The sequence below is a fragment of the Vigna radiata genome, chromosome 7 (assembly GCF_000741045.1).
Source record: "Vigna radiata var. radiata cultivar VC1973A chromosome 7, Vradiata_ver6, whole genome shotgun sequence".
In the NCBI taxonomy this organism is placed as follows: Eukaryota; Viridiplantae; Streptophyta; class Magnoliopsida; order Fabales; family Fabaceae; genus Vigna; species Vigna radiata.
The window spans coordinates 423,789-437,910 of NC_028357.1; the positions used below are offsets into that span (position 1 = coordinate 423,789).

At 31.9% G+C, this 14,122-nt stretch overlaps 1 long non-coding RNA gene and 1 pseudogene across 1 annotated transcript; one reads left to right on the forward strand and one right to left on the reverse strand.

The window, feature by feature from the left end:
• The first annotated feature begins 7,453 nt into the window (after positions 1-7,453).
• Positions 7,454-9,578, forward strand: LOC111242144. The gene is made up of 2 exons (XR_002668998.1): positions 7,454-8,144; positions 8,271-9,578. It is a non-coding gene; the product is annotated as an uncharacterized LOC111242144 (long non-coding RNA).
• Positions 9,579-11,448: 1,870 nt separating this feature from the next.
• LOC106765900 lies at positions 11,449-14,088 on the reverse strand (annotated as a pseudogene).
• Between the last annotated feature and the right edge of the window lie 34 nt (positions 14,089-14,122).

Consider the following 14,122-nt stretch of genomic DNA (forward strand, 5'->3'; position numbering starts at 1 on the left):
AATAGGTTGTCGTATTTTAAAAACTTTCAATGTGAAAAATTGAATCAATTTAAGTCTCACCGTAAATTAGGTCTAAAGCAAATATTACATAAACATTGCGTTTTAAATAAATTTATTTTAAAAAATTAAATATTTAAATAAAATAAATCCAATTCAATTGACCAAACTCTGCTAAATCAATAAAACTTGATCATATCATCCTGTTACGCACAATATTTTTTAACTCCGTCCAGTCAAATTAACAACGAGATCTAAATTGATTAATTTTTCACATTGAGAGACCTAATTGAGAGTTTTACAATACGAGAACTTATTTGAAAACATATGCATAAATAGAGACTATTATTATTAATTAAAGCATTTCCGCGGACCTGGATCTTCCCCCATCGATGGTTGGGTTTTGCATTTCCAGATGTGAAAAAGAAAAAGAATAAAGCAAGGGCGCATGTGTAAAGTTACACATGAACAAATATTTTTTTCTGCTTATCTTCGCACTCTTAAGAGGATCCCATTTCCAAACTCACCTCTAATTCCACACTCGAAAACAAACACAAGCTAAATGTTTCTAACATCAAATCCTAACATCGGCATTTCTTTTGAAGAGTTATTAAGTGAGGTCTTAATTTAATTTTGGGTAAAAGTATCAAGTATATATATTGATATAATTTATTTTTAATACACTAAAATTATTACATTTTTTTAAAATAAAAATATTTATGTTATTAATTTTGGCTTAATTCCATTGATGATTAAGGTATTTTAATCTTTTTTCTATTTTTTAATAATTATTATGTGTATTTATTTTAAAAAAATAATAATGTTAATATGTAATTATTTTCTAAAGAACAATTAAAAAATTTAAATTTACAAAAAAAAATTGAAAGACTGCCTCCTCACATGATTACATATGAGTTTTGATTTTTTTTAATATATATTTAATTACTTTGCCTATTAAAATATTTAAAATAAAATAAAATTAGATAAACATACTTATTGTATCATTTTATGGGTTCTAATAATTATATCTTTAAACAATGTTTACTCCATATACAAAATTATAAAAATTATAGTCTCATTAATATTTGTTTTAGTTGCTCAGAAATATATATTTTTAACACAGAAAAATAATTTTTTATTTGTATAACTTAAAGTCTTATGTAAGACTCTAAACCTTATTTTTAATGTTATGTTAACATATTTTAATTGAAAAAGTGGTATAAAATCCAAATTGTAATATAATGATCGAATATATGACTCTACAATAAAGATGTTGGGCTCTTTAATTCCTTTTATAAAAAAAATATTAGACAAAGAAAATGCACTTAATACGGTAAGATATAATGAATAGGGTTGAAAATATTCACGTGACCCTTTCGCACGTGACTGATCCCAAGGAAAACAAGAATATGCGATGAGTGGAAGATCTGACAAGAGAGACAATCTTAGATTTATCCAACAAGAGAGTGTGTGATTGAAAGAAAGAAAACATACAAGTGTTTTCCATTAAAATTAGAATTTAAATTTTACTCACAATATTCAATAAAATAAATATAACTTATGATTTTTTATTTGAACTACTACTCATAAAGTGATTTAAAAATAAATAAAAATTAGTGTGTTTTTAGTAGAGCTGTCAAAACGGGTAATCCGACTCGACCCGGCCCAGCCCGGCCCATCACGGGTTGATCACTTAGTGATTCAATCCAATCCGGCTCGTTTATTAGCGAGCCAGAAAAATTCGAAACCGGCCCGACTCACTACGAGTTGATAGGTAAACGGGTTGACTCACTAGCCCACTTAATTACAATTTTTTCTTAAATAAAAAAATTACAAACTTTCTATAATTCAAACCTAAACAAATTTCACTCCCAAATTTTACTTCCAACATGGATGTTTAAATAATTTTAAAAATAGAGAACCTAAATAATTTTTTCAAGCAAAAAATAATAATAAATATTTTTTTTATAATATTAAAATTAAATTTTAATAAAATAAAATTAAGTAGGTGGGTTGGTGGGTTGGTGGGTCAATCCGGCCCACTACGGGTTCAACCCGCATGAGCCGGGTTTAAATGAGCCGGGTTGAAATTGACCCGCATAAAAAAAATACAATTTTTTCAAACCCAACCTGACTCAAACCCATGATGAACCAGATTGATCTGCGGATTGTGACCCTCTAGTTTTAGACATGTTATAAATATGTAATCTAAGGAAAATCACGTAATCTATTAAAGTAAATATTTTCTATTTATTATAATAAATTTGTAGGGTTATAAATCTAAGAGGGTCCCTTAAGGTAAGAAAATAAAACAAGTTTCTATAACCTAAAGTCACAGCTTTTTCACTAGTGCAAAGTGAATGAAGACAACATCATTCACTTCATTGTCCATATTTGCATGACCTATTTGTCAAACCCCACCTCTTTGACCAAACTCATTTTCCTTCTTTTATTAAACTTCATACCCCACACAAAAACACTATATTATGTTACTTGTATTAGTTTTTACTTTTCCTTTTTACACACATCTTATTGTAAAAGAGTTAAAGGATCTTGGTACAATGACACACACATATCAATTACATTCAAATAATACTTTTTTTTATTTTTTTTCTAAAACTATTCTTTTTCTTTTAAAAAATATTTAAAATGATGAGATTCACCGGATATTTTTAATTTTAATGTCAACAATAAATTGTCGTGTCACGTAATATTTTTGAGAGTTAAATATCAGTGATAATTAAGGTCTTCGTTATGTGGTTGAGACCTCTTCAATAAACAAGAACCAACCTTTTACTCTTAAGGTCGATTTCCAAAGTGCAACCAACGATACCTCGTAAAATTATAAGAGCTGACATTAACATTAATATTAATTGATGTCATCATGCCCACAGCAACTCTATAACCTAATTCCTAAAACCCTTAGCAGTTGACCAACCTTCTCCTTTGAATATAATTTCTTTGAAATTTGCTCCTTTTGGTCGTGTATGCACCAATTCAATTATCTTTCCTTTCTTGAAGGTTGAGCTGTATAAACATTTTCAAAATTCAAATGTAAGTTTAAATTCGGATAGAAATGGCAAAGTTGATTAAAAAGAATATTTATTAATTTATTATATTAAATTTTTAGATTATAAGTTATGTTAATTTTTTATATTGATTGATTTCGTATTTTTATTAATGTTGTATCTTTTGACTAAACTTTTCTCTTAAAACATTCAGCAAATGATATTAAAATTGATTGTTTGTCTTCATGATAGAAGACAAAATTTAGTCTATACAAACAAAATTCAAGTAATGTATTTATACTAATGAATATATTTATGTGAATTTTTTAATCTCAACAAAAATTTAATTGAAATACCATCTTCAATACCAAAATATATAAATTCAAGAGTTATATATATGTGCAAACATATATAGTCAAAGATAAAAAGGCTAAAAAGAACATGAACCAGAAAAGTAGAAATATTGTTTACACAGCTGTTATAATCACATCATTAGTCCTTTTTTTTCCAACTTTGTACATCATTTTCTTATACTCACCTTACACTTTTGAAAAAGAGTGTCTTCTTTTCTCTGTCTTTACGTTAAGTAAATTGACATAACTAGAAGTGTAAGGAGAACGCAAACAAAAGTGGGGTGAAAATGTTAATTTCATTCTGAATAGAATTATGATTTTTTGATGTTTTGGAAGAAAATACTGCATAATATATACGATCATATGACATTAGATATACTCTGTTATTGTCAAGAAGTAAATATATGTATTTATGCATCATGAATGAACTTGTAGTAACAGCATCAACCATGTGAGGAAAATCCCTCTCTTCTTTCTTGCTCTATGGTTCGTAGTTGTTTCCCAAGTAAAAAAGGGCTCTGAAATCTGCATCCAAACAAAGTCTGCACCACGTTTATCTGCCTCAAAGCACCAACCCCTATGCAAATTGACTCTCACACCTCTCATTGACCATCCTCATTTTCAGAGCTCAGACTTCAAGGTTACGCCACATCCAATTAAAAAACAGACAATCCTCACACAAGTTTCATTGAATGAAAGGGTTCCAAAAGGGGTGAAAAAGGAAGCTGCATCAGATCTTTGTTTTTCCTTTGTCTTTTTTAGGCTTTGTTTGGTTTGCCCTTTTGAATCAGATCCACAAAGGAAGCTCTTTTGGCTTTTGCTGTCTATGGTCTTTTGAGAATGTCACAGTGAGACCATGAGGTTGATGGGTTTGGCCTGTTTCTTTCTCTTGATGTTGCTTCTGCTGCTGTTACAGAGCTTTTCTACTGCCACTCAAGAGTCAGGAAATTTTCAAAACTTTAAAAGTGGGTATATGTCCAAGTCCAATTCCATTCAAGACAAACATGGTTTTAGACAGAATTCAGGTGAAGGTGCTAGTCAGCCAATTCTAGGTGATGAGAAAAGAAAAATCTACACAGGTCCTAATCCTTTGCATAACAGATAAGTGGTACATTCATTCAGATCTTTTGACCTTTTCTTCTTTTGTTTCAAGCTATAATGTAAAAAATGTGAGTTTAACTTTTTGATATTAGATAAAAATGAAAAAATTGAGTACATCACTTATGTATAGTATTTTCTTCACTTCTCCACATGTTCTTCTTAGACTAAGCTGCTGAGTTTTGATAGATTAGTTTCTTCTGGTCCTGAGATTGTAGCTTCTAGTTACATGTAACAACTCCATACTAAAGAAAACAATTTTGACTGTGTGTTGCCGTAGTGACTGTTTGAAATCTTCTGTCGAAGTTTCTTAGTTTCTTCAAAAGGGAATTTGGATTTGTGCAAAGTTTACAATTTTACATGACAAGGCTATTTATTCATCAGACAATCTTGTAATCAGAGAGTTGATAGTGATGTGATTTGATAACAGTTCAGAAATCAGATTCAGAATGGGTTTACCCTTTATCACTACCACCTCGTGGCACATGAACGTTGATGCTGGAATCAGACTCATACGTTTGGTTAACGATGAGAATAACAGATGTTACGTGACCTGAATGGTGATTCTGATAAGTTGTCCATACAACAGTGTTTATTGTGTAAATTCAATGAAAACTTATTTTTGGATGTTTAGTGCATCAATATTTAATATAAAATTAGAGGGAGAATAAGAATGATAAATTTATGTTAAATGATGCTATAAGAAAAGATAAAAAGAAAAATTTAAGTATATAATATTGAATGAAAGATAACCTTGAGTGAGAATTTGTGGTAGGCAGCATTAGTTTTTAAAGGTTTTTTTTTTTTTTTAAGTTGACTAACTTATTAATATCTCAGCAAATTAAAATTCTTAATTCTAAAATTTCTTCAGTATTTTTGTTTTATATTTAAGATTAAAGAAGGAAGCTAATTTAAGTTTTGAAATTATTCTAAACCTTTTAAGTTAACAGGATTAAATATCATGACCAAATTAATATATTTTTCGCATATTGATTATAAACAAATTATTCGAAATGTTTAAGATTCCAATTTTAATTTATATCAGTTTGAGGAAAAAGAATATTTAATTTGTTCTATTAATGAAAGAAAGAAGAAAAAAAAAAAGGCGTTTGCTCTGTATACATGTTTTACTACACTGAAAAAACAATTAATTTAACGATTCTGTGTAATAGTTGATAAATACATGAAACACTTTATATTATCATTTAGAATATGGTTCCACCTTAGAATATGATATGAAAGTTAAGATTAGTGATAAGTAATTAAATACAAATATTGCATGGCTTATTTTTATTTTTTTTTATCCAACTTTAAAATATTTAAGGATTGCTAGTCGGCATTTTCTTCTTTCAAGTATAAAATTACTATTTTCATCTTTATTTCAAATACTAATGTATCTTTCAAGTATGAAAATAATTTTATAAATGATTTACTGACATCTAGAAGATGGTAGTGCTCAATTGAATTAATTGTAGGTAAGTTTATTATCACAAGATTTGGGGTAAAAGTTTTCCTAGACAATGTGTATGGGGTTTGTTAACACGTATAAGCTCGTTTTTCATTTGGTACATCTTAAGAATGTATATCGGGTTTTAGTAGACAAAAGTATTCTTATATATCATGAATTATGAGTTTAAAGATAAAGGATATTTTAATATTTTCATTCTCAAAACTAAAAAAAGAAACTCTCAAACCCTTATTCACCTCTCTCATTCCTCTCAACCCTTTCTCTCTCACTCCAACCTTTTATCTGTTGTCGCAACCGGAAAATCGCGACGGGACGACGATCCAAAAAGAAAACGATTTGAAAAAGAATTTTTGGAGTCGCCACCATAGTTTATTCTGGAAAACTACGGAAAAACCGTAAAAAGATAAGGCAAGGTTCACGAAAACCAGATTATGGGTTCGAGAGTCGGTTACGTGTAGGGAAGGTATTAGCACCCTACAACGCCTGCCCGAAGGCAGTACCTTTAATTAAATACGCGAATTTGATGTGGTTTGCAAAATGTTTAATATCCCCTGAAAAGTAAAACTCTAAAGAAAACAAAATATTTTTTTGTGTTTTTTGTGCCCGATAAGGATTGACATTGCTCCTACGTATTCTCAGTTGGACTGAGAAATCAGGGTTACGTAGTTCTTTGAATCGTTTGGAAAATTTGTTTGAGAAATTGTTTGAAAAAAGATTTGAAATTTTTTGGATTTTTGGAAAGTGAACCTGACAAAGACTAGCCTTGCTCCTACGTATCTCCACTTTGGATGGAGAATCAAGGATCACGTAGTTCTGGCTAATCGCTTAGGAAATGTTTAAGAATTGATTGTTTTTGGTTTTTGAAGATTTTTTATATATAAAAAGAAAAGGGTAAAGGTTTTAACACAAGGCCTACGCGAATGGTCGCACGTGTGCTTTAACTTTTTAAAACAATTTTTGTTTATTTTTACAAGAAGAAGAAAAAGGTTTTCAACACAAGGCTGACGCGAACGGTCGCACGTGTGCTTAAACCTCCTAAAATAACTTTTTTATTTATTTTTAAAAGACGAAGAAAAAGGTTTTAACACAAGGCTGACGCGAATAGTCGCACGTGTGCTTGAACCTTTTAAAATATTTTTGATATTTTTAAAAGAAAGAGGAAAAGGTTTTAACACAAGGCTGACGCGAATGGTCGCACGTGTGCTTAAACCTTTTGAAATATTTTTGTTATTTTAAAAGAAGAAGGAAAAGATTTTAACACAAGGCTGACGCGAATGGTCGCACGTGTGCTATAACCTTTTAAAACATATTTTTGATTTTTTTATAAAAGATTATTTTTGTTAATAAAAATATAAAAAGTAGAAATGAAATAAAATAAAAGTTAGAAGAAAAAATAATAAAAACAAAATAATAAATAGATAACAAAGGGTGTAGAGGTGCTTAAATAAGAAAAGGGGTGCAAAAACTATTATTATAAACAAACTGGGCTTAAGCCCAAGTGGAGGTGGGGTGGTAAAGTAATAGCTGGGGTGCAAGGAGGGAAAGTTATTTTTTTATTATAAGATCAAATGGGCTTGAGCCCAAAGACAAAGGGTGCGACTTAGCGAAAACAGGGGTGCTAGAGAAGAATAGTTTTTTTGTTGGTTTTGGCCCAGCAGCCCAGGGTTTGGCTATTCCCATTCAGAAACCTTAGGGGTCTGCCTCCCTTCATCCCAAATCACACGAGACCTAGGGTATCTCCTTCTCTCTGAGCACAAGCCACCCCATCCCCCACGATCACCAACCCAGCCGCCGTGAGTGACAGCCACGAGCCACCCTTACTCCGTCCAAGGCGTCGCCGGCGACTATCGCCAGCCACAAGCCACCCGCTCTCTCGCACTAGCCTAGGGTTACGCAACCGCATCACCACTTCTTCAAATCCAACCACCGCGCCACCACCTTCTTTGGTTGCGTCGTTGCCGTTGACGGTAGGTGCCACCAGAATCACGGTCGACCACGATATCTTCTCCCCCTCTCTCCCTCGCACTAGGCTAGAGGCTCCGCTTCGAGCGAGCCCAGTCGCCTGAGACGCAAGCCACAGCGCCACCAACACCAAAGGTTACAACCACTGTGAGTTACCAGCAAGGAAAACCCTTTTCTCCTCTTCGTAATCGGAGTCACTGCCACCAAAGGGCCGCAATTTTGACTCACGCACCCTGCGGATTGGGGGAAGTCCCAAACGTAAGGCGGGTACTTCTTTGCTATTGTCTTAAGATGAACAGAGCAAGGGGACCTAGCTTGGATTATCTAACTTGTTTTGTGGTTGCTACGATTGATTCGGGTTTGGGTTCGATCCTTTTTTTGCAGATAAATGGAATCGAGATTGTGTGAGGGATTTTCTGATTTTGCTTAGTTTCCTCCCTATGTCCATGGCTTTGCGTTGTTTTTGTTTTCTATTGTAGGAGAAGGAGAAACAAGGGCGAATGGGAAATGTAGTGAAGATAGGTTGGGGTAATGAGGCGCGGTGTTGAGCCAAAAGGGGATCCTAGTGTCAATGCAGCTATGGTGAGGGAGTTTGGGCTGAAATATTGGTTGTTCTTTGTTTTGCAGGGAAATGGTGTGTAGTAGAAATCAAGGTTGGTGGGGTTTCGGTTGGGCCATTTCGGCTTTGGTAATGGAAATAGGGAAATGAAGAGAATGAGGGTTGCTCTGTGCGTTGTGAAAGCGAGATTGTGGAAGCAGCTGTGTTGACGAAGGTTGGGCGTACTGAGGGGCTGTTGATTGTGTCCTTCGAATGCTTGGGTTTCCGTTATGGTGATTGGGCTTGTTGAAAATGAGTGAATGTCATGCGTGTGTACGTGAGTGTGGTTTGAGAGTGATAATTGACGAAAAAATGAGTGGGAAACTAGAATACAGAACCAGACCAAGTAACATCCCAACATAATTACATCTTTAACCCAAACAATAGCAGACAAACCAAGCCAAGCAGTATCAAACGAAAGGTAACCCGGTCAAAATACCAATATCCAGGATTGTAAACATCCATGCTTGTGAGCAGTGAAGCTTGAAGAATGAGGGCTTACTTTTTATGTCGGCAGTGAAGCTCCACTTCTTTTCCTTTTCTTTGTGGTATTGGGCACCAAGCTCTGGCAGTGATAGTGACTGATATGGTGAGGATGAACCGATAGGTGGGAGCTAGCAGATCAAGTTAAAGTTGGGTGGGAGAGAAAAATGGTTGTTCTGGTGATTCTGCTGAGTGAGTAAATTGGAGAAGAGAATCCTCTCAAGGGTGATGGATGTGTGAGAGACAATGGTGTTGCCTCTTGTTGCTGGAACCCTCTTTTTCTGGTTCAGGTCTGTGATGGTTTTTTTTGCTTTTTTGTGTATGTGAATGGAGGAAAATTGATTTTGTTCAGTAGAGAGTGATTAGAGCCGTTGAGAGCTCTGTGTGAGGTGAATCATGGATGCTCTTGGAGGTTCCCCCTCCGCTTTCTGTATGATCAGTGCGCATGCCTTAAAGATTTTTTTTTGCTTTTTTTTGTCTTTTTTTTTTTCTCTTTTTATGTTTCAATTGAACGAATTGGTCAAAGCAAATCAAAGATCCTTTACCCATTTGATGTATGATCATAGCTCTGTAGAATGCATTTTGAGCAAGAGAACCGAACACCTTTCTCACACTGATGCTGCAAGTGTTTTTTTTTTGTTTAAGCATTGGTTGTAGCGTTGCAGGTGGTAAGAAGATGCTATGTGTTGCAGGAGGGACAACCTAGTTGACCTTTGTGATTTTTGTTTTTTTTTTTTCGTTTTATCCTTTTTCTTCTTTTTTTTTCGTTCTTCTTTTTCCCTTTTTTTTTCTTTTCTCATAAAAATTAAAGTAAAGATAAAAAACAACAAAAAGAAAACTAACGCAAAATAAAACAAATAAATCTAAATAATCAAAAAAGTAAAATAAAAAGTAAAAATAAAAAAACTAACATAAAAATGAAAACAAATAAAGATAAATAAGTAAAATAAAATAAAAAATAAAAAATAGATAATATAACAAAAACAAAATGATAAAAAAAACAAGATAAAATAAAAATAATATATTTTTGTCACCCGGACGAAATTGGGTGTTGACATCTGTCATCCCTACTATTGAAAAAAAAAAAAATCAGAAACTCTTGCTTAACCCTAATTCACCTTCTTCACTTATTCAGTTTGTTTCTCTCTCATCTTCATACTCTCCCTCAGCACACACAACAACCCGCGACACCGTAATTTGTTGCTCTTGTTCTGTTCGTTCATTTGTTTTCTACTTTAATAACAAAATAATTGATGATGTTGATTTTGATTTTTTATTGGAGGATGTGTTATATATTTTCTTTTCTTATTATTATTAAATTTCATTTTTAAATTAAGTCACGTAAATAAAACCTTCATAAATCACAAAATTTTCATACAGCATTTACATATCAACACCACATTTCATTATATGTTTATTACAGTATACAAATTCCATAAAATTCAACATTTATTTTAACACCACCACTACCCATGGCAGCTCCTCCCATTCCAAAGGTCGCGAAATACCTAAAACATACCTCTTTTTTCTTCACAAGAAAAGTTGTAATGATTATGGTTCACTCATTGATATAATTGAATTAGTTGTTCTCTAAAACGTTTAAATGACATATACAACTATAGATGCATAATATAGAGATTCGAAATAGACTTTTTTTTTAAATTATTATTATTCATGCGAAATGTACATTTTCTTTATACAAAATAATATTGTTTATCCAAAATAACTAGCAAAGTATAAAATATAATTCCAAAAAGCTTTCCAAAATACATTTATTTGTGGTTGATTTCTATCTTTATATTCAATTAATAAACTCTATGAATAGTTCCGAAAAGCTAACTTATATAATGTAGTTTGATATGAAAGTTTTATACAAACAATAAAAGTCAAGCTCTATCCTATCAAGCAATATTGGTTTATTAAGGTTTTACAGACAAGATAAAGTAAAAATTAAACAAATTAGTAAATAATATTGTCTAAAAATTAACAAAGTAAATCATATCAATTAAAAATAAAAATAAAAAATCCATTGTATTTGTATAACTCTGGTCTCCTTCTACTGGGAACTATTTTCCATATAGTACTTATCCTCTCAATCTCCCTTTTCTTTTTTGTAAAACCCATGTTTCTTAACTACGAATGTTATTTTTATATATGATTTTGAGTTTGGCACCTTATCTCATCAGTTTGTACTTTCATTCTGACAAAAGGTTGAATTTTATGCTAAGGAAAATATTACGATCTTGCCATAGTTGATTTAGTCATGTGTTGGAAAAGATCGATAAATGCCCCAATAATGAGGTGTTTAATTGATAGAGTCATGGGTGATAATTTGTTAATTAAAGAGAATGGAAAGACATTGATTTAACTTAAACAGTGAAAACAAACAGTGCAACGGTCACATAATATAACCAATATCACAAGTTTAATTAAGAGGAAAATATAACCTGTCTCTTTCAATCAATCACCTATATATTACAAATTAATGAAACTTTAGAATACAACAGAATATGCATTACTTTTTAGGAGATGATTGAGAAGCTAATAACAAGTCTTTCTTCTTTTTGATTCGACAATTTCGTGAGTCATGATCGGTTCCGTCACAATTAGGATAATGACAATGACGAGGCTTCTTTGCAGCTTCAACTCCTCCTTTTGCCCTTGATTCTCTTGGTCGACCTTTTGTTTTAGAAGTGATAGGATTTTCAATATCACACTCATCAACATTCAGAACACCATGTTCTAGATCAATTGAATTTTCTTGAACTTCAGGCATGCCTTTTAAACAGTGAATGACTTTCTTTAACTCTTTAGTAGCTACTTCAACTAGATCTTTGGTCTTTAAAGATTCAACCTCTAAACATTGCACGAGAGATCGAAACTCAACAGAGGAGTAATCATTATAGTTGATTATGTGTCTTGATTGTGGGATCAATGAGCTTTCTCTTCTCCATCGAGAAGGAAGATATTCTTCTGGAATGCTAAATAATTATTCTTCAACAACACTCGAATAACATGTCTACATAGTATCCCAGAAAATTCAAATTGTCAACAAGAATAATGAATTGAATTTTTTTCCTTTACCAAGTTATAGAACGACCTTCATCAAGTTTGTTATGATGTCGCACCGAGTAAGAGTCATTGTCAATTACAGTTGCTGCATATTTTGTAGATAACTCAATCTCACGTTGAAGCAACTCAAAAGCATATGGTGTGAGTATGGATGCTACATGTTCCTCAATTGGAAAACTCGTTTTCATTAGAGGATACTTTTGACGCATTCTCGCCTCTTCTCCAGCTTGATTTCTAATGTTCACAACAACTCCAACCTTCAAAAAACGGAAATATGAAAAACTTATAAGTTGATTATAAAAAAGGAAGAAAAAAAACTTATAGCACCAAACAGTAATATATTCTTACTTAATTCACAAAGTTCACCAAACTTGTTTTAACATCCAAAAATATTTTAATATATGAATTTATAGATTCTGAACGTCTGGTTGTGGTCATCCCAGCGAAAAAGAATTCTTTCAAATAGGCTAAGGCCCAAAATTGACTATGAGAATACAATGCCTCAATGTATATGTTATTACTTAAATCAAAGCGTCCAACTATCAAATCTCATTGTTGTTCAAAATCACTTTCACATTCTAAATTATATAGTTTATAGAACTTAGTTTTGAAGTCATCATATTTTGTACCCAAAAGGAAAGGAAACCAAGTTGGCAACTTTGTCGCAATATGCCATATGCAAAAAGCATGCTTTGTATTTGGAAATTTTGTTGAAACAGCTTCTTTAAGTGCATGGTCTTGATAAGTTAGAATTGTTTGTGGACATTTTCCTTTCACAAAGCGTACAAAACTCTGAAAATATAACAAATAATAAAAATTATGAAAATACAAAAGTTAACATTTAAGAAACAAAAATAACAACATATAATTATAACTTACCATTAAAGCCCATGTGAAGGAAGGTATCTTCTTATCCCTTAATAGAACACAAAAAAAAAAATGGAACTTCCATGATTATCAACTCCAACCCATAGTCCAAGAGGCATATCATAACGATTAATCCAATACGTAGTATCAAAGACAACCACATCCCCAAAAGCTTCATATGCTCGTATCAAATCACCAAATACCCAAATAATATGTTCCAACTTGTTACTTCATCCAATGTAAAATCATATTGGAAAGCATCATCTTTGTCTTTCAAATCTTTGCATAATTTGAGAACATCTGAAGCGTCGTTCTCTTTATTAATGCTACTTTGAGATTTAATAAAATTTCTAATATCTCTGTCCAAAAATGGTAGATGTCCTGCCTCTATCACTTTCTTCGCTTCAAGCACCCTCATAATGAGACTTACCGAGCAACCAGCTTTCGATAATAATAATATACGAGCTTGATCATTAATAGGGATATCACGATAAGATGGAAGAAATCGAATTTCTTTCTCATTTAATAACGCATGATTATGAGAGTTTTCGAAACATGTAACCATCCATTTTTCCTCGAAGCCAAATGCTCTTTTAGATATCAACAATTTTGCACTACAATTACACCTGAAACTTTTTTGTTTCCTTTGTTTTTCTACTTCAGTAATTTTTCTTTGTTTAGCAACACCTCCTCGGTGACAAATAAACTTTCTTTTATATATATATATTCAATATTATTCTTGTTCCTTTTGTAACTATGTCCACGTCTAACTGAAAAACAATAAACAATAAAAATTGTAAGCATCGGTGTCGCTGTTAAACAATTTTCCTTTATAAAGAGTTGAGTCATTGGCATATTCGTCTTCAAGCAAAGATTCATTCAAGATCTCTTCAATTTCATCTTCTTAATTAACCTCTCTAATTTCATCATCTGCAGATGTTGAATCATCATTTCTAAAAAAAACCCTCCAGACTAATTACCAATCTCCTCAGATGTTATTATGCTTGTGAAAATTAGATAAAATCAAATAAAACAAAAATTATAACTAGATGTACAAATTATATATATATATATATATATATATATATATATATATATATATATATATATATATATATATACATGTAGTAAATTATTTAACTTATGCTCTTTTTTCCATATACTTCTAACATAATCATGCATTTTACCAATATGAATAATTTTTAATGTTCTCTTT